The 18,804-nt window shown below is 43.9% G+C and overlaps 1 protein-coding gene across 6 annotated transcripts in view; it reads left to right on the top strand.

Moving 5' to 3' along the window:
- Positions 1–18,804, top strand: part of TSPAN9 (tetraspanin 9) — a 575,797-nt gene that overhangs the window by 74,276 nt on the left and 482,717 nt on the right. For 2 of the 6 annotated variants that reach the window (XM_077468493.1, XM_077468489.1), the window contains exon 2: positions 3,681–3,808. The exons of the other annotated variants lie outside the window; for them this stretch is intronic. The gene's annotated coding sequence lies outside the window, so the exon portion shown is untranslated. The remainder of the gene's footprint in view (positions 1–3,680; positions 3,809–18,804) is intronic. 6 annotated transcript variants of the gene reach the window in all.

Below are 18,804 nucleotides of genomic sequence, written 5' to 3'. Positions count from 1 at the left end.
GCATGTCTGATCTGTCAAAAATAAATGGTCTATAAAAACCTAGATTGCAAAGTTGTAGATAATGACATTTTCTTATTCAGTACACAGTGCTGTATTTTAAGTGCTGCTTCTTAAAGCGTTTCTAAAGCATAAAGCAAAACAACGTTTAATACCAGTCCTTAGACAATATGACTGCATTCCTTTTCATTTTTCATGTTTTTCCCTTTATTGAGAAAGATTGATTGCTAGGCCCTAGGGTGGCAATCAGGACACCCAAAATACACGATGTGCCACATCCTAATAGTAAATTTAGTCAAATCTTTTTCCTCTCTTTCTCCTCCTCTCTTTTTCCCCCTCTCTTTGTCGCCTCTCTTTTTCCTCTCCTCTCTTTTTTCTCTTTCTCCTCTCATCTTCTCTCTTTCTCCTCTCATCTTCTCTCTTTCTCCTCTCAACTTCTCTCTTTCTCCTCTCCTCTCTTTTTACTCTTACCCCTCTCCTCTCTTCTCCTTTTCCTCTCCTCTCCCCTCTTTTTCCTCTTTCTCCTCTCTTCTCTTCTTTTTCTCCTCTCATCTTCTCTCTTTCTCCTCTCCTCTCTTTTTTTCCTCTTACCCCTCTCTTTTCTTTTTTCTCTCTTTCTCCTCTTACTCCTCTTCTCTCTTATCCTTTTCCTCTCATCTTCTCTCTTTCTCCTCTTCTCTCATTTTCCACTTACCCCTCTCCTCTCTTCTCTTTTTCCTCTTTCTCCTCTCAGCTTCTCTCTTTCTCCTTCTCCTCTCTTTTTCCTCTTACCCCTCTCCTCTCTTGTCTTTTTCCTCTTTCTCCTCTCTTCTCTTTCTCCTCTCAGATTCTTTCTCCTTCTCCTCTCTTTTTCCTCTTCTCTTTTTCCTCTTTCTCCTCCTCCTGTCTTTTTCCTTCTCTCTCCGCCGCCTTTCTTTTTCCTCTCTTTCTCCTCTCCTCTTTTTTCCTCTTTCTCATCCCTTTTTTCTCTTTCTCCTCTCATCTTCTCCTCTCCTCTCTTTTTCCTCTTACCCCTCTCCTCTCTTCTCTTTTTCCTCTTTCTCCTCTCCTCTTTTTCCTCTTACCCCCCCCTCCTCTCTTGTCTTTTTCCTCTTTCTCCTCTCTTCTCTTTTTCCTCTCAGCTTCTCTCTTTCTCCTCCTGTCTTTTTCCTCCTCTCTCCAACTCCTCTCTTTTTCCTTTTTCTCCTCCTCCTGTCTTTTTCCTCCTCTATCCGCCGCCTTTCTTTTTCCTCTCTTTCTGCTCTCCTCTCTTTTTCTGCTCTCCACTCTTTTTCTTCTCCTCTCTTTTTCCTCTTTCTCATCTCTTTTTTCTCTTTCACCTTTCCTCTCTTCTCTTTCTCCTCTCCTCTCTTTTTTTTCTCTTACTCCTCTCCTCTCTTCTCTTTTTCCTCTCCTCTCCCCTCTTTTTCCTCTTTCTCCTCTCTTCTCTTCTTTTTCTCCTCTCACTTTCTCTCTTTCTCCTCTCCTCTCTTTTTTTCCCTCTTACCCCTCTCTTCCCTTTTTCCTCTTTCTCCTCTCCACGTTTTCCTCTTACCCCTCTCCTCTCTTCTCTTTTTTCTCTCTTTCTTCTCTCCTCTCTTTTTCCTCTTACCCCTTTCCTTTCTTCTTTTTCCTCTCTTTCTCCTCTCCTCTCTTTTTCCTCTTACTCCTCTCTTCTCTTTTTCCTCTTACCCTTCTCCTCTCTTCTCGTCTCTTTCTTCTTACCTCTCTTTTTCCTTTCATTTCCTCTTATCCATTCAATTTTTCTTTCCTCTCTTCCAGTCCTGTTCTCCCTACCTCCTCTCCTCACCTCCCCTTATCTCTTCTTCCTTCTATCCTCTCTACCTTTGTCCTCCTCACTTCTTCTTCCCTTTTTGATTCCTCTCTTCTCCCTTTCCCTCTCCTATTTGTTTTCTTTTCTTCCCCTTTCCTCTTATCATTTTCTTTGCTTTCCCTTTATTTTGTTGTTTCTTTGCTTTCCCTTTATTCTTATTGTTTTATTTTGCTTTCCCTTTACACTTCTTGTTGTTTCCCTTGCTTCACTTTACGCTTGTCGTTTTCTTTCCTCTCCTTTTCATTTTCCTTTGCTTTCCTCTTTCTAACATTTCTTAGCCTTGGTTCACGCTATGAACTACATGATAATCGCACAGGAACCACACCACATTCCTGTGCAACGCACATGCGATTCAGTGCAGTGCGATTTGAGCCCATTCATTTTTAAAGGGCTCTTATTGCATCACACCAAAGACATGTATGCACCTTCTTTGGAGCCGCACACAAGTGGATCACATGGTAATTTTGTACTGCATTTGCGACCAGCGATTGGGGTGTCCTAACTTTGTATTGACACAACCCCAGCGGATCACAATTGGAATGCAGTGCCTTAAACCAAGGCTATAACACCAAGCTACTTTCTTTTTCTTTGTTTAGACATATCTTGAAATCTGTTTAGTACAAGACCTTACTAAATAAGAAAGCTTGTGTAATTGAGATCTCAGAGGTATAGGGATTTGTACTAAAACAACGTCCAGTACTTTTATTTTTAGATTTCTTAATTGCTCCATTTAAAAATAGAATACTTTGGAAAAACACAATCTTTGGACCATTTACAATTATGAAATAAAGGTTCCAACTTTCTTTTTCTATAAGAATGGGCGAATAACTAGCATTCTAGAAGTCATCAGGCTGCTTGTTATTATGTTTTCTTAGTTCCTGTGCTTGTGCCAAAAATAACACTATTTATGAAAGTACAAACATGCCGTTTTATAAGTGATTTATTAATTTACAGCTCACTTGAGGGTAGTTACTTGTTTAGAATTTGCGAGGCATTGTTCTCTAGGTTTTCTTAAAGAGACTTACATGGTGAAAATAGAAATCCTTTCCCTAGCTGTGGGGGGCACTCGGCCCATTAAACGCTAAAGCTGGACTTTAGGCAGATATAAAAGACACATTGATATAGCTCTGTAACCATTAACACATCATTAAATATGTATATATTTAAGTGCAAACGGTGAAAGTGAAATTGTTTTGTTATGAGACTCTGGCAGGCCATGTATAGGAGAGCTTAGAGTAAGAGAGGAAGAAGCAGCACAAGGAGCCAATCAGGTCTTGTGCTAAAGCAGAGCATCTAGAGATAAACACATCAACTCCAAGATTGGTGAGCACCATCTGGTCCAAGCCAAGAAGAGGCATATAATCCCTGAACCCAGCATATCATATTGGCCCAAACACTAGCAATTGGACAACGTTTATTTGATCCTTTACCCAAAAAAGCTGTTAGCAGACATATTATTGAGTATAGCCTCACATAATAAGGGTCAAAAGGAGGTAAAAACGTGTCATCATCCAATTTGAAACATTGAAAGGTGGAAGGGTGAAAATGTGAGGACAGTTGCTGATGCTGACCAGTACACAAGGACACCCAGATGGGCTAATGGACTATCACAACACTGATACACAGATCCAAGGTTTAAGATAAAAAAATATTAATTTTAATACAATTCAACCCAAAAAATTATACAAACATATTAAAAAATATCCCACACATACACAAACTCCCAACAGATACCCCAGTAGGGCTAGAGATGAGGTGGGGTATACAGGGATCCTCTACCGGTTTCGTGGTGTACCCGCTTCTTCAGGAGGAAACCGTCTACAGGATAAGAATTACATTTAAACAAAGCATACATTTATTTAATTAACAGATTACAGTTCAAAGTGAAGATGGAGAGATGCTCACCCGTCTGGACACGATCAATGGCGAGAGGACTCAACAAAATTCCCCCCCAAGGGCAAAAGGTGGAATAAACCTTTAAACCAAATTGCAAAAGACGTAAGCATGATATAAATAACACCAGCATATATAGTTTCTAACTATTTATGTACATGGAGGCAGTTTTATTTGCAGACTAATCGAAAAAATGGCTTACCGTATATACTCGAGTATAAGCCGAGATTTTCAGCCTCTTTTTTGAGGCTGAAAGTGCCCCCCTCGGCTTATACTCGAGTCATCGCTGTCTGCCCGCTCGATCAGCGTGTCGAGCAGACAGACAGCGGCCATTCTGATTCAAAAGCCGCGCCTCCGGCTCCGCCTTCGCCTGTGATAGGCGGAACACTGAATTTCCCAGCAGCCTGTGTTCCGCCTATCACGGGCATCCGCTCATCCTCGTACTACGGACGAGGATGATACGACGTCCGTGATAGGCGGAACACAGGCTGCTGGGAAATTCAGTGTTCCGCCTATCACAGGCGAAGGAGGAGGCGCGGCTTTTGAATTTTACAATGGCCGCCGACGAAGAGGGCACGGGACGGAGGCAAGGCAACGCACGGCACGGGACAGGACGGGACGGGACGGGACGAAGGCAAGGCACGACACGGGACGGAGGCTCGGGACAAAGGCTCGGGACACAGGTAGGCTGGACACACACACACACACACACACACACACACACACACACACACACACACACGGATGGATGGATGGATGGAGACACACACACACACAGGGATGGATGGATGGATGGATACACACACACACAGGGATGGATGGATGGATGGAGACACACACACACAGGGATGGATGGATGGATGGATGGAGACACACACACACGGATGGATGGATGGATGGAGACACACACACACAGGGATGGATGGATGGATGGACACACACACACACACAGGGATGGATGGACGGACACACAGGGATGGACGGACACACAGGGATGGACGGACACACAGGGATGGACGGACACACACACAGGGATGGACAGGCATGTCTCACCCTCGGCTTATACACGAGTCAATAAGTTTGCCAGTTTTTTTGGGGGTAAATTGGGGGCCTCGGCTTATATTCGGGTCGGCCTATACTCGAGTATATACGGTATCTACATTTCTTAATATTTAATAAAATCACAAAAATAATTAAATGCAAGCATGTAAAAATGTAACAATTATATTAAAGAATCACTTGAAGGTAAACATTGCAGTAATAAATCAAAATACGTGCTCACTGAACATACTCTGTTCTTTACCATTGAGTGACCATGATATATTGGCCTACATTTCTATATTGCAAGGCTCCACTAAACACTTTTATTTATTTGTTTTATTTATTTATTTATTTATTTATTTATTTGTAAAATGTCTACAAAATGCTAATGACATTTTAGGAAAATAATACAAGTCATTTTGTAAGTGAAACTTGCTTTCATGCTGGCTTTATGCCATTATCTGATTCAGACATGCTTTGATTTGAATCTTAATTCTCTTGTGTGTCAGCTTCTAATGTGTCATACATTATATAGAGAAAACATTCATAGATGCCTGGCCATCATACCCTATGAGCTCGTAGGACATACTATTCCAAAACCATATACATTGAAGTGTTGTTAACCCTCAAATGATAAATTCTATGTAAAAGCATAGCTCACACTATTGGCTATTTTTTTTTTAATCTGGTTTCAGGCTTTCATTTGGCCAAACAAGCTCTTGGAAATCTTTGAAAGATTGTTTCCGATCTTTAGGGTAACAACTCTGCCCAGCCCAGTGTAGCCACCTTGATGTGTGAGCTGGCATAATGTTGATTCATATGTGCCCCTTGCCCATACAGCACAGACAGCAGTGAAGGAATCCTTTAGAAGAAACCTCCTGGCTCAACTGCTTAGATTGACAGCTGGCTCCACTCTGTTGTTCATTATGACAAAGGGGAACATTACTAGCACTCTGGGAAAGCTTTCCACAAGAATTTGGAGTTTGTGTGTTCCCAGTCAACCAAAAGAGCATTTTTGATGTCACATACTGGCTTGCAATTGGTGTTGCAGTTTAACCCAAAGGGTTAAAGCGGAGTTCCAGGCTTTTTATGTTTATTAAAAGTCAGCAGATACAATAATGTGTAGCTGCTGACTTTTAGTAAACAGACACTTACCTGTTCCATGGTCCAGCGATGCGGCTGAACAGAGCGTTGCTCCTCTCCCCCTCCTCTCCACCGGTGCCTCCATTGCCACTCTGGGCACCCGGCCGTGACAGCTTTTGGCTTCACGTCGGGCACACAGGGCGTATGCGCGAGCTGTCACGTGTTCCAGGAGATTGCCTAGAGGCAGAGGGGCCGCCTAAGGCGAAAGGAGGAGTCGCCTTGGTGGCCCCTGGGTGGAAGGAGGAAGTGGGACAGGAAGTCCCACTCCCCCCCAAAAAACGTACATGCCAAATGTGGCATGTAAGGGGGGCGAGGAGTGCTTAAAGCAGAAGTTCCACATTTGGGTGGAACTCCGCTTTAAGGTCAGACCATTTTAATTTCTCCATATCAACCTCCTTAAATTATATCTTTATGGAATTGGCTTTGTACAGAGGGGCACAGTCATACTGGAACAGAAAAGGAGACTTGTCAAACTGCTACCACAAATTTGGAGGGGCATTATTGTCTAGAACAGAGGTCTCCAAATGTTTTAGGAGGGCCATATTGCAAATTTTACACATATTTGAGGGCCGAAAAAAATAAAAAAATCTGTTATTTATAAATGAATTAATGTGCCTCCCTACACATCCATGATTCCATCACAGCCTTCCCTTACATCTGTGTCCCCATAAGAGTCTCCATCCACATCTATACCCCCATCAGAGCCTTCCCTCACATCTGTTTCTCCATCAGAGTCTTCCTCACATCTGTGTTCCCATCAGAGTCTTCCCAGCATATATGCCCCCATCAGAGCCTTCCCTCACATCTGTGTCCCCATCAGACCCATTCCACACATCTGTGTCCCCATCAGAGCCTTTCTGCATATCTGTGTCCCCATCAGAGCTATTCCACACATCTGTGTCCCCTTCAGTGCCATTCCACACATCAGAGCCTTTCTGTACATCTGTGTCTCCATTAGAGCCCTCCCGCACATATGTGTCCTCATCAGAGCTGTTTCACAGATTTCTGTTCCCACCAGAGCCTTTTGACATAGCTGTGTCCCCATCATGGCTTTTCTGCACATCTGTGTCCCCATTAGAGCCTTTCCACACATCTGTGTCCCCCTATCAGAGTCTCCCCCATCAGAGCCATTCCACACGTGTGTGTCCCCATCAGAGTTTTCCACACATCTACATCCCCATCAGAGCCTTCCCTCAAATCTCTATCACCATCAGAGTCTCCTTATGCCGTGTACACACGACCAGGCTTATGTCCGACAGACTTTCGAAGGAGTTCTGACGGAGTTCTGACAGAGTTCTGACGGACTTTACGAATGAGCGGACTTGGCCACACACAATCACACCAACTCCGACGGATTCGAACGTGATGACGTACGACTGGACTCGAATAAGGAAGTTCATAGCCAGTAGCCAATAGCTGCCCTAGCGTCGGTTTTAGTCCATCGTACTAGCATACACACGAGCAAATTTCTCGGTAGGAACTGGGTCCGGCAGAGTTCTGGCGGAAAAATTTGAAGCATGTTCCATTTCTAAAGTCTGTCAGACTTTTGCGAATCAAAAGTCCGTTGCAGCCCACACACGATCGAATAGTCTGCCGGAATCATTCCGTCAGACTTTGGATGTTGAAAAGTCTGGTCGTGTGTACGAGGCATAACACAGCTATGTCCCCATCAGAGCCTTTCCGCACATCTGTGTCCCTTTCAGAGCATTTCAACACATCCTTGTCCCCAGCAGAACCTTTCCACACATCTGTGTCCCCATCAGAGCTGTTCCACACATCTGTGTCCCCATCAGAGCCTTTCTGCACATCTGTGTCCCTTTCAGAGCCTTTCAACACATCCTTGTCCCCATAGTTTCATAGTTAGTAAGGTTGAATAAAGACACCAGTCCATCCAGTTCAACCTGAGTGAGTGTCTACAATTGTCCTTATCCCTGTACATTGCACACTCACATCAGTCCCTACCCTCAATGAGCCCACAATCCAAGGTCCACATTCATATACTAGGGCCAATTTTGGACAGAAGCCAATTAACCTTCCTGCATGTCTTTGGATTGTGGGAGGAAACCCGAGTACCCGGGGAAACTCACGCAGGCACAGAGAGAACATGCAAACTCCAGACAGGTAGTGTCATGGTTGGGATTTGAACCAGTGACCCTTCTTACTGCTAGGTGAGAGTGCTAACCACTACACCACTGTCCCGCCCATCTGTGTCCCCATCAGAGCCTTTCCGCACATCTGTGTCCCCAGAACAGACCTCCCCCCAACATCTGTGTCCCCACCAGAGCCTTTCCACACATCGGTGTCCCCATTAGAGCCTTTCCGCACATCTGTGTCCCTCATCACAGTCTACCCCACATCTATGTCCCCCATATCTGTGTCTCCATCACAGTCTCCCTTACATCTCTGTCCCCTATATCAGCATCCCCATCAGAGTCTTCCCCATATAAGTGTCCCCAACAAAGTCTGCACCATATCTGTGTCCCCCTTCACAATCTTCCCCCACAGCTGTGTCCTCATCAGAGTGGCAACGGTGTCTGAGTGAGATGCAGGTCAGAGAAAACATAGAAGCGGGCCGGATGCGGGAGTCTGGAGACTCCTGGTCTAGAATATATTTGTATGCCCTAATTATAACCGTACACTTTTCTGGAAACACTTGAACTCAATACCTTGGAGGGGCGTCCATAATATTTTGGTCATGTAATATAGGCATGCATCTTTCGAAGAAGAAAATAAAATACCCAGCCCTCTTGATACACGGTATGGAGGTACGAAGGTGCTTTACATATTCAGTACAGATAGGGAAACACCTAAACGTTGTCAAACGTGGGCTGTATAAGTGGTGCTCTTGTATTACAATAACCGCAAATAAAAATAGTTTATTTGGTGCATGTGTTGATTTTTATAGTTTCTCATTTTCACAAAACACTTCTTGCTTATTTGTTAGGACTCATTCACATGGGCGACCAGGGGGCAGTAAAGATGGGTAGTTGAGGTGCAGTTTTACCTTGCCGCCAACTGCCCACCTATAGAAATGCAGCCACTGTGGTCTGTATAGAGCATTTGGTAGGCAGTACCACTGTCGAACTTGAATCGAGTGCATAGGGGGTGCGCTACCAAAGGCCCTGTAACTGTGTGCAATGTATGTGGTGGTTGTGTGATGGATTGGCAGTTTGACAGTTAAAACGGGCGCTATGGAGGCTGCATATCACCTCCTCATTGCCCATCAAGTTCCCTCTAATAAGATCTTATTTCAGAGGGACAGCAAGAATAGCCATATGACCAAGCTTTTAGACTGGAGTTCTGCTTAAGGAGATTACAAATAGCTATTTTGTTTTCCTAAATGCCACGTCTGCATTCTATGAACGGGGTTCCTGCCATGTGTTATCGTTTTCCTTTAATCTTAATACATTTTGATGTTACCAGCAGCAGATGTGAATAATTTCCACAACTGATCTCTGTGACAAAGACAAAGCATCAAGAGCTAAACTTTGATTCTTCGGCATTGTATTGAGTCTACATTAACCTCCAGCATGTAGGACAGGGCCACGTGCCAGGGCACAAATTAACAGGGCTATTTTATGCCAAAAGAACAATGTATTATTCAGAAATATGGTAAAGGCCAACTCTATCCTTAAGTGCCCGTTTACACCAGAAGGTGGTGCGAGAAACCCACGTTCTGTGCACATTTCCCACACCGCGTTTAAAATGCACTGCAGCAGTGATCTGCAGTGGGTGTCAATGTTAAAGTGAAAATCCACTCTTCCAATCAACATTGATTCATTTTAATCTTCATGCTGATAGCATTAGTAAATAGATAGGAAAGTATATCATATTTACTTGTTTTAAACTTTTTTTTATTTTATTTTTTATTTCTTCAGTTACTTCCTGGTTTCTTGCCTAGGCAAATGATGTCATACATCCCAGGAGCCTTCGGGAGGGAAGGAGAGGAGGGAGGGGTTTTCTCAACTAGGCACGCTCTTTTGTATGCATACTTGAGCTAAGGGCAGATGGATCCCAAGAAGTAAATGCTACACAAATCATTTGCCCTTACTCAAGATGGCCATGGCCATAAATGCTAGAGGGGGTTTTTTCAAAGGGATTCCTCAACAGAATAAAGCATACAGACATGGATAGATGGAGGCGCTTACTTTGAATATTACAAAGACATTAAATAGTGATTTTGATTTGTGGTGCTCAGATGCTGTGAAGATCCGCTTTAAGTTAACGACAGCCCAAATGCAGGTCATAGACGTAGTGCGTTTGCCTGCACCGGATCACATAGTACATAAGTACCATACAGACCAGTAGCAGTGCACTTTTTTAAGTGCACTACTTTTGGTGCAATCCAGTGCGATTCACCCAGTCCAAGATGAATAGGCTTAAACCGCACCGCACTGCACCACATGTGAATCACACAGGGACATGTAGCGCGTTCCTATGCAATTCCTGGTGTGAACTGGCACTTGGGCTGGGTTCACACTGGTGCAATGTTAGACACTGCATGTAATTTGAATGAATGAATGAATGAAATACTTGTATAGCGCACAATGAACTGAATCGCCTCTAGGCGCTGTGGCAAGCTTTGATCATCTGCTAAAAGAGGAAGGTCTTGAGTTTTTTCCTAAAAGCCAGGTGATTTTCTTCCAGATGGATGTTGATAGGTAGAGCATTCCATAGCCGAGGCCCTTGAACAGCGAATCTCCGATCCCCTTGGATTTATACCAGGCTTTGGGCATGAGAAGGAGGTTTTTGTTGGCTGATCGAAGACTGCGGTTTGGTGTGTAATGATTTATTTTCTCCATTAGGTATTGCGTAGCTTCTCTATGCACGCATTTGTGGGTGAGGCAAAGAGTCTTGAACGTGATCCGATTTTTTATGGTTAGCCAATGTAAGCTCCTCAGTGAAGGAGAGATGGATTCCCAGGTTTTTTTTTCCTGTTATCAGCCTTGCCGCCGTGTTTTGGATCAGTTGTAATCGCGCAAGTTGATATTGTGGTAATCCTATGTAAAGCGAGTTTGCGTAGTCCAGTCGTGAATTAATGATTGTTCCAACTACCACTGCTTTGTTATTCTTTGGGATAAAAGGGATGAGTCTGCGAAGCATGCGCAGCAGATGGTGAGATCCACTGACTACTGCTCCTATTTGCGCATTCCATTCACAGTTGTGTGTCTAAAATAACCCCGAGACTCTTGGCTTTGGTCTTTGGGGAGATAGTCTGCCCAAAGATGGTTGGTGGAGACCAGGAGGTTTTGGTTGCGGGCTTATGATTTGGGTGTAAGATAAGAAGCTCTGTCTTTGATTCGTTCAGCTGGAGGGAGTTAGTGGTCATCCAGTCCTCTATTGATTTGAGGCAGTTTTCAAGTTGTTGTTGGTGATCTTTTTTTCCTTTGATCCGGAAATAAAGTTGCATGTCGTCAGCGTAAGAGTGGAAGCAGAGATCTGAGCATCTGATGATTTGGAGGAGTGGGCGAATGTAAATGTTGAAGAGAACGGGTGACAAAGGAGAGCCTTGAGGCACTCCGCAGGTGACTGCCTGAGTTTCGGAGAGGAATTTTCCTAGTTTCACTGTCTGTGACCGGTTTCCTAGGAAGGACGTGAACCATTGGAGATCTATGTCTTGGACTCCGGCTACTTCTGTGAGGCGGACGAGTAGAGTATTGTGATCTACTGTATCAAACGCTACACTTAGGTCTAGCAGTACGAGGAGACACGGCTCTCCGTCATCTGCTGCTTCGAGGGCGTCGTCCCAAATCTTGAGGAGAGCTGTTTCTGTTCCATGACCCGGGCGGAAGCCTGATTGCAGCGGGTCCAGGAGTTTGTGAGTATCCAGGTGGAGTTGTAGCTGATGTACTACAGCTTTCTCCATGATCTTAGAAATGGTGTTGAGGCTTGTAATTGGCCTACGGTTGTTTGGATCCTGAGGGTCCAGGTTTGGTTTTTTGAGTAAAGGTTTGACGATGCCTTGTTTGAGGATGCTGGGAACAATACCTTCGTGGAATGATCGGTTTATGAGGTGGGTTATGGTTGGAGCCACGATGTTGGAGCATTCTTTCAGTAGTTTTGTGGGGATGATGTCAATAGGTGAGGTACTGTCACGCAGTTTATTAATGATGTTTTTTGCGATGTCTACGGTAATTGGGGATAGTGAAAATTTCAGCAGTTGCGGTATGTTGGTGCAGACATCCTCTTTATGTATTTGCTGGCTGAGGTCGGATGTTTTCTTCTGGGGATCAACTTAGCCAAAAACCGGGGGGGAGGTTTTTGGCTAAGTTGATCCCTGTCTCTGGTCTTGATCTGCAATATATCATATTTTGACCTATACTGTTTAATACTTATATTGTTAGGTGATTGATGTGTATATTATATTTGTATGATTAATTAATAATAATAATTTTCTTGTTTCTTAAAACACGCAAAACATGTAGAGCTTTCTCCTCCTCAAGCAGTACACCTAATACTGCGAGTAGAATAATCATATTTTGAAGATTATGTATTAAATGTTTATTATCTATTTTCAAAAATGAAAATGTGGAATGGCGGTTTATATTGTATATTATGGAGTACATGAGTTCTGTTGTGATTAGATGTTTTTTAAAAAAATCTCTGTTGTTTAGTACAATGGAAAATATGGTCTTAATAAAAATGTTGATTTTTATTCTTATTTCATGAATATTATTTTGTATATGGTGCCTAAAAAGTCCAGAAGTCCCACTTTTTGTTTTAGTTTTTTCTGTATATATCCTGTAGTTTTCCGGCACCAGTTCGGTGAGGATGGTGTTGCAGTCAGAGGTTAACCAGCTTTCGGTGATGAAGAGGCAGTCTACATTGTTCTCGATGATGAAGTCGTGTACTTCCAGTCTATGTTTGACTGCAGACCTGGCGTTAATCAAGGCGCAATCTAATTGTAGTGGTTGAGTAGATGTCTTCCTGTGGTTGGGAGCTGCTTGTCGTCCAGTTTTTAATAGTTGTTCTCGTTGAAGTATTTTTTGTATGAAAGATGGCAATGTGGTGTTGATGTTCCTTAGTCTGTGCAGAACTTCAGCTGAGTATTTGAAGTGGCACATGGTTTGTGGATGCTGTTGATGGTACTATGGGCCTAAGATGATGATCCTGATCAGGGTATTGATCCTGAGGAGGGCTAGGTATCAGACTTGCTGCTGTGCTTGAGGCTATTAGCACGCAAGTTGATCAGGGGATGCCTATGGATGCGGAAAGAGTTGTATTCGGTTGCTGACTGTTCCGGCTACCTTTTCTTGAGGTGAAGGTCCCCGCTCAGAAAAGAAGTCTGGCTGTGATCTGGAGTAGTCGTCCTAGGATAGCATGAAAAATGGAATGGAGGCCGGAGGTAGGGGTATGCTAACCTACGGTTGGTCCTGATTGTTCCAGAGGAAGGCGAAAAAAAACCCTGGCAGTAGCAGCAAACGCGCCAGTGGGGCAAAAATTCCTTCCTGACCCCCGTAGGCGGCCGGACGGAGTCCCTGGAACAATCACTAGGGGGGGGAGTGGAGGTGCGAGCTTACCTGGCTGCGGTGGTCCCCTTTAAACAGTCTGGTTCCGGTGAATCTGGCTTGCTGTCAGCCTGCCGTTTCTGGAGAGCAGTCTGGTTGCCCCTTGCAGTGGGATCTTTAAAATGGAGGTAGGATAGAGGTTAGAGACTCCTGTCTTAACTCCTGTTTTCAACTCCTGGTTATTAACTCTCCACTTTAGTTCAAAAATCCACTTGTGTTCACAAAATCCACATGCAAGCCACCATCAGGGAGCAAGCTCCTAGAGGACTTTGCATAACTACCTTTATACACCTGTGAACAATTAACCCCTCCCCTAAATTAGCAGAGCTGTGCAGATCACATATGATGTACTGTATGTGCGATGTCAATTCAGTCATACAGATTTTGTGGCTGAATTTGCATCGCATTCGCACCAAGATGGCGCAGGACTCTTTATTTGGTCCACACTGGAATCGTATCGCATTGGTTGTGCACACCCATGCGATCCGATTCCTGCACCATTTAATAGTTTGTCCTGCGATATGCAAATCAATCTGAGGGTATTATTAACTTTCTATTGACACCCGCAGTGGTTCACATGGGGCAGTGTGAACTGCCTGCGAGTCCCGTGCGATGCGCGAACCGGCACTGGAATCGCACTGGTTCCAGCATTGCGCTAGTGTGAACTGGCACTTAAAGCGGAGGTTCACCCTAAAGTGGAGCTTCCGCTCATTGGAACCCTCCCTCCCTCCGGCGCCACAATTGGCACCTTTCAGGGGGGAGGAGGGTGCAGGTACCTGTACAGTACAGGTATCTGCACCCACTTCCGGCATAGATATCCGCAGAATCTACGCCCCTTTCCCCAGAATCTACGCCCCTTTCCGCAGGTCCCCCGCTGTCTGCTGGGAAACACACGGATCCCAGAGACAGCAGGGACCATCCTTATTGCGCAGCGCGACTCGTGCATGCGCAGTAGGGAACTGGGAAATGAAGCCGCAAGGATCCACTTCCTGATTCCCATAGCCAAGATGGCGGCGGCAGCACCCGAGAGACGATCGAGAGATCGGCTTCGGGTGCCGACATCGCGGGCGCGCTGGGCGGGTAAGTGTCCTTATTTTAAAAGTCAGCAGCTGCAGTACTTGTAGCTGCTGGCTTTTAAAAAAAAAATGGCGGAACTCCCGCTTTAATGTTCCATTTTGTCTTGGCAGTAGTAAGTTGAGCCAAATGACAGCTTATATGTTTTTTGGGACCCCACTGGCAAAATTTCAGTGCTGTAATTTGAGTCTCTGCCCCTTCTTCTTAGCCTAAATGTAGCTGTCACTCGCTCTCCCATCTAGACTTCTCAGGTATTTCTACTCTACATCAGCTTTTCTCAACATTTTAACATAGGAATCCTTGAAATAACTTTCCATTCTGAAGGAGTCTAATATTTACTATCAGTGAACTGCAATATCTCTAGGAAGATCTTGAAAACTTGCTGTTTACAGACAAGATCTCCTTGGAAGGCACTGGTGACCTTCCTAGGAGGCACTGGCTACATCACCAGTGCCTTGGAATAACCAGGAAGTGGGATTTAATAAAATGTAAGTATCTAAAAAAGTATTTTTATTTTCCTTTTCAAATAACTACAATGATAATTTGAGAACAGTTTGTAGAGTTGCAATTCCTGGAATTAGGCTTTAAAGGTAAAATCTTTGAAGTGAATAAATGAAAGCCTTATATCCATCCTCCTTCATTAAGGAGTGTGATGTGTGCTGCAGGCACAGAACTCCCTATCTACTATGATACAAAAGTGTGCCCATTATGGCTGTGCTGTAGGCTACATTCTGCAAACCAGGGGCAGGCCATCCATTTAGGGTGCACGGGTGCCTCCTCCCCTATCCATGCCACTGCCACCCCCTATCCTTGCGTCCGGCTCCTTTCAGGATGCAGGGTGCATGAATTACAGTGGTGGGGGTGTTTTTTTGAAGCACCGATTAGAGCCAGAGGCTCTAATAGGCTTCAAAATAGGATGGACAGAGCATTGCACTCGGAGCCCACCCAGGTGTGTTAAAATAGCGAATGAATATTCACTATTCTCACACTGAATCTCCTCTCCGCCAATCAGGAAGTGCAGATTTGAGACATGTTTCCCGATTGGAGAAGCGTTCTGATTGGCTGCCAAGGAGAAGGGAGGAATCAGAAGCCGCTGAGCAGGGGAAGGAGAAGCTGCTCATGATGCCCGCGGAGGAGAGCCGGGGAAGCTGCCCGTGATTGCCCACCATGGCTGAGGTAAGTGCACCGACTGACCCTACCCGACTGTGGGGGGGTGGCCAGTGCACTGTTTGTCCCCCCAAAAAAAAAAATTGCCACCAGCTCCCACTGCTGCAAACCATCCTACTGTTAACACTATGCTGAAATAGACATAATCCAGCCTACCCCATTCTGTACAGTACAGTTCTGTGCAGTACATTACACACTCCACTATAAATGCTGTGCTGCGCTTCATATATTACTGCTGATTGCCATAGTATTGTAATTAGATTACACTACATACAAATATTCAATTCATAAGTAAATCATACCATCAGGACCGGTTTCACCCTGGTCAATGAATGGCCACACATTGACTACTATAGACATACAGTATTTACACAGTCTAATAATTCCAGATTCAGTAAAATTAGAAGTGTCCTCTGTAAAATATGAGATGGTAGCAGAGAGGGGTTCTTTTGGTGCCAGATGCTGTAAACTACAGGCTCCAGTGATAAAAATCTATGCCATGCTGGCAGTTATATGCTATGATCCAGCCTGGCACAGCCCCTGTCTTCCTCTGAAGTCCTTTGCTGCCCTCTAATACTGCCAGTATGATGCCAATCAGTGCACATCACACATCCGGTGGCACACAGGTAGACCTTCACGTTTCAATAAACATCTCCTGCCAATTCCTGATGTGGAATTTAGGTAGAACGTACTGTTATCCTTTAAATGGCTGCAGCATCTGAAGATTACAGTGACAAATAGCATATAATGTAATTGTTTCCTGCAGGGGGACACTGCACCACAGACAGTTAGTTAAATTTTTCCCACCAAGAAATAAATGACACCTCTGATAATTGCCATTTATTTGAAAAATTTCCCTTTTCCTTGCCCTCTATTTTTTATTGGGGTTTTTTTTTTTTTTTTGACTATCTGGTTTCCTAGTTTAAAATGGGGTTTTAATATTTTACAGGCTGCTCTAAAGTTTTAGTTAAAGTGGTGTAAAATGATAATGTAGGCTGTATAAAATGTTATAGTGTCTTTTAATCTGTAATGACTCTCCCAGTTCAGTAATTAAACTGCACGCCATGATGGCTCCAGTTATTGCAAGGTCTTTTGCAACATTAATGCTTAAAAATGCTTATATTATTGGGCTTGTTATTGTGCTGAAAGATAAAAAAAAGCAGGATTAGACATAGCCAGCCATATAAATTTGAGTGTGAAATAAATCTGTATATCTGTATTACCCCAGAGCAACCAATTAGATTAAAATGTTCACTCTTCCCAGTGTAGGCTTGAATTTGACCGGTTATTAATAGACTGAATGTTTTATTTTTAGATACTTTTAAAATTAAGCCTAATGCAAATGGAAAATGCTTCCTTCAAGAGGAAATGCACTCTGAAAGCTATCCCCAAAAGGACTTTTCCCTACTACTGACTTACCATGCCATGTTTTGCACTGTGTCTATATGTAGAGTCTGCAATTATGGTAGAGGCAGGGCTTTGCTTCCTCATTTTAGCCTCCAGCATGGAGAACAGTGAGCAGAACAGCAGTGACATCACCAAATCTCACTCCAAATCCCCTGAGACTACCAGTCAGAGGCAGCAGTGCCTTAGATCTCACACTGCAGATATACATTTATGAGACTGTAGGTACAGGTACAAGGGTGCCCAGGCACACTTACAAAGAAGGAAGAGTACTGCTGTTTTTCAGAGGGAATTCAAGACAAGAGGTACAATTTCAGGGTACTGCTTAGGCACAATTAAAATTGCGCCTATGCAGTACCACGTTAGACCCTATAATATAGCAATGCTGCCCCTTTTGAGATCCAGTTAAAAAGAAAATATGTTTGTTTGTAATAACCTATATGCACCCAAAAAGTTTTCCTCAGTTGTTGGTAGTTGCTGGGGTTGCAGCTAACGGCACACATTTTTCCCTGTCAGCTCTAGTTTTTGAGATCCAGCATAAAAACCATATACCACTTTTCACTCTGGTCGACCTCCAAAAATTAGGATATAAGTAAAGCAAAATACATTGAGAAGATTTAGACAGCACAGTTGTGAAGTAGCCAAAACCTCTACAGTGCTTGATCTGCAAAAATTAAATGATATGAGTGGCTGGGGTTTTAGGTTGGGTATACACTATAGTTTTTTTTCTTGCATGAATAAAAACCTGACAGCTCCAGTTGGGTGCCACTGTACTAACAATACAAGGTAAGTTCAGCTATCTCCCCCGCTGACCTGTTGTGTTCTGACGGGAGGTGGCCTTCCTGCCAGAACACTCTGATCAGTGCTCTCTGCCATTGACTAAGAGCGCTGATCAGGAGTTGGTTGGCTGTTGGTTTTTCCAGTATGCATGTCCGAATGAAGCCGGCTGAACGGCTGGCTTCTGTTGGACAGACAGACATACGCACGGACAGAATGTTGGCTGGTATTTTTTGTACCGTCAAATGTCTCCTGACTTTCTGGCCGCGTGTACGGGGCTTATCTTTACACTCTATTCCAAAATAAAAGGTTATTTTGTACATTCATGACACAATTACATTATTTCCATATGGAATATATTGTGTACCGGTCTTTCTCAACCAAGTTTCTTTCACATGTTGCCATGGCTTCTTTGGTCAATGAGAAATTTCCACTTTTTAGATATGACACCAATTATCTTTTTAGCTATCTGTTAGCCCTTGTACACACGGTCGGACATTCCGACGGAAAACATGATCCGATTGTACTTTGTCCGATTGTGTGTACAGAATTCCGATCAGACAAAGTGCCACGCATACTCAGATCAAATTCCTAGACCAAAGCTATTGGCTACTAGCCTGAACGTAGTCCCGTCGTAATGAAATAATGTCATCACGTTACGTGCGATCGGATTTTTCAACAACTTAGTCCGACTGTGTGTATGCAACACCACTTCCAGACTAAATCCATCGGAATTTATCCGACGGATTTGGTTACCAGAATGTCCGACCGTGTGTACGGGGGCTTAGAGGGCATTATTCCAAGTGACCAATACTATAAAGGATCAATCTTCCACTGACCATTGCCATAAGGGGCATTCTTCCTTTTGACCTCCACTATACAGAGCATTCTTCCCAATGACCACCAGTGTAATGGCCCCTTCTCCCACTGACTACCAGTTTAAGGGGGCCCTTATCTTATTTACCACCGGTGTAAAAGGTCACTTCA

This window comes from Lithobates pipiens, unplaced genomic scaffold (assembly GCF_037356315.1).
Source record: "Lithobates pipiens isolate NorthernLeopardFrog02 unplaced genomic scaffold, aLitPip1_a1.2 Scaffold_8, whole genome shotgun sequence".
NCBI lineage: Eukaryota > Metazoa > Chordata > Amphibia > Anura > Ranidae > Lithobates > Lithobates pipiens.
This window is presented reverse-complemented; position numbering and strand designations above follow the sequence as displayed.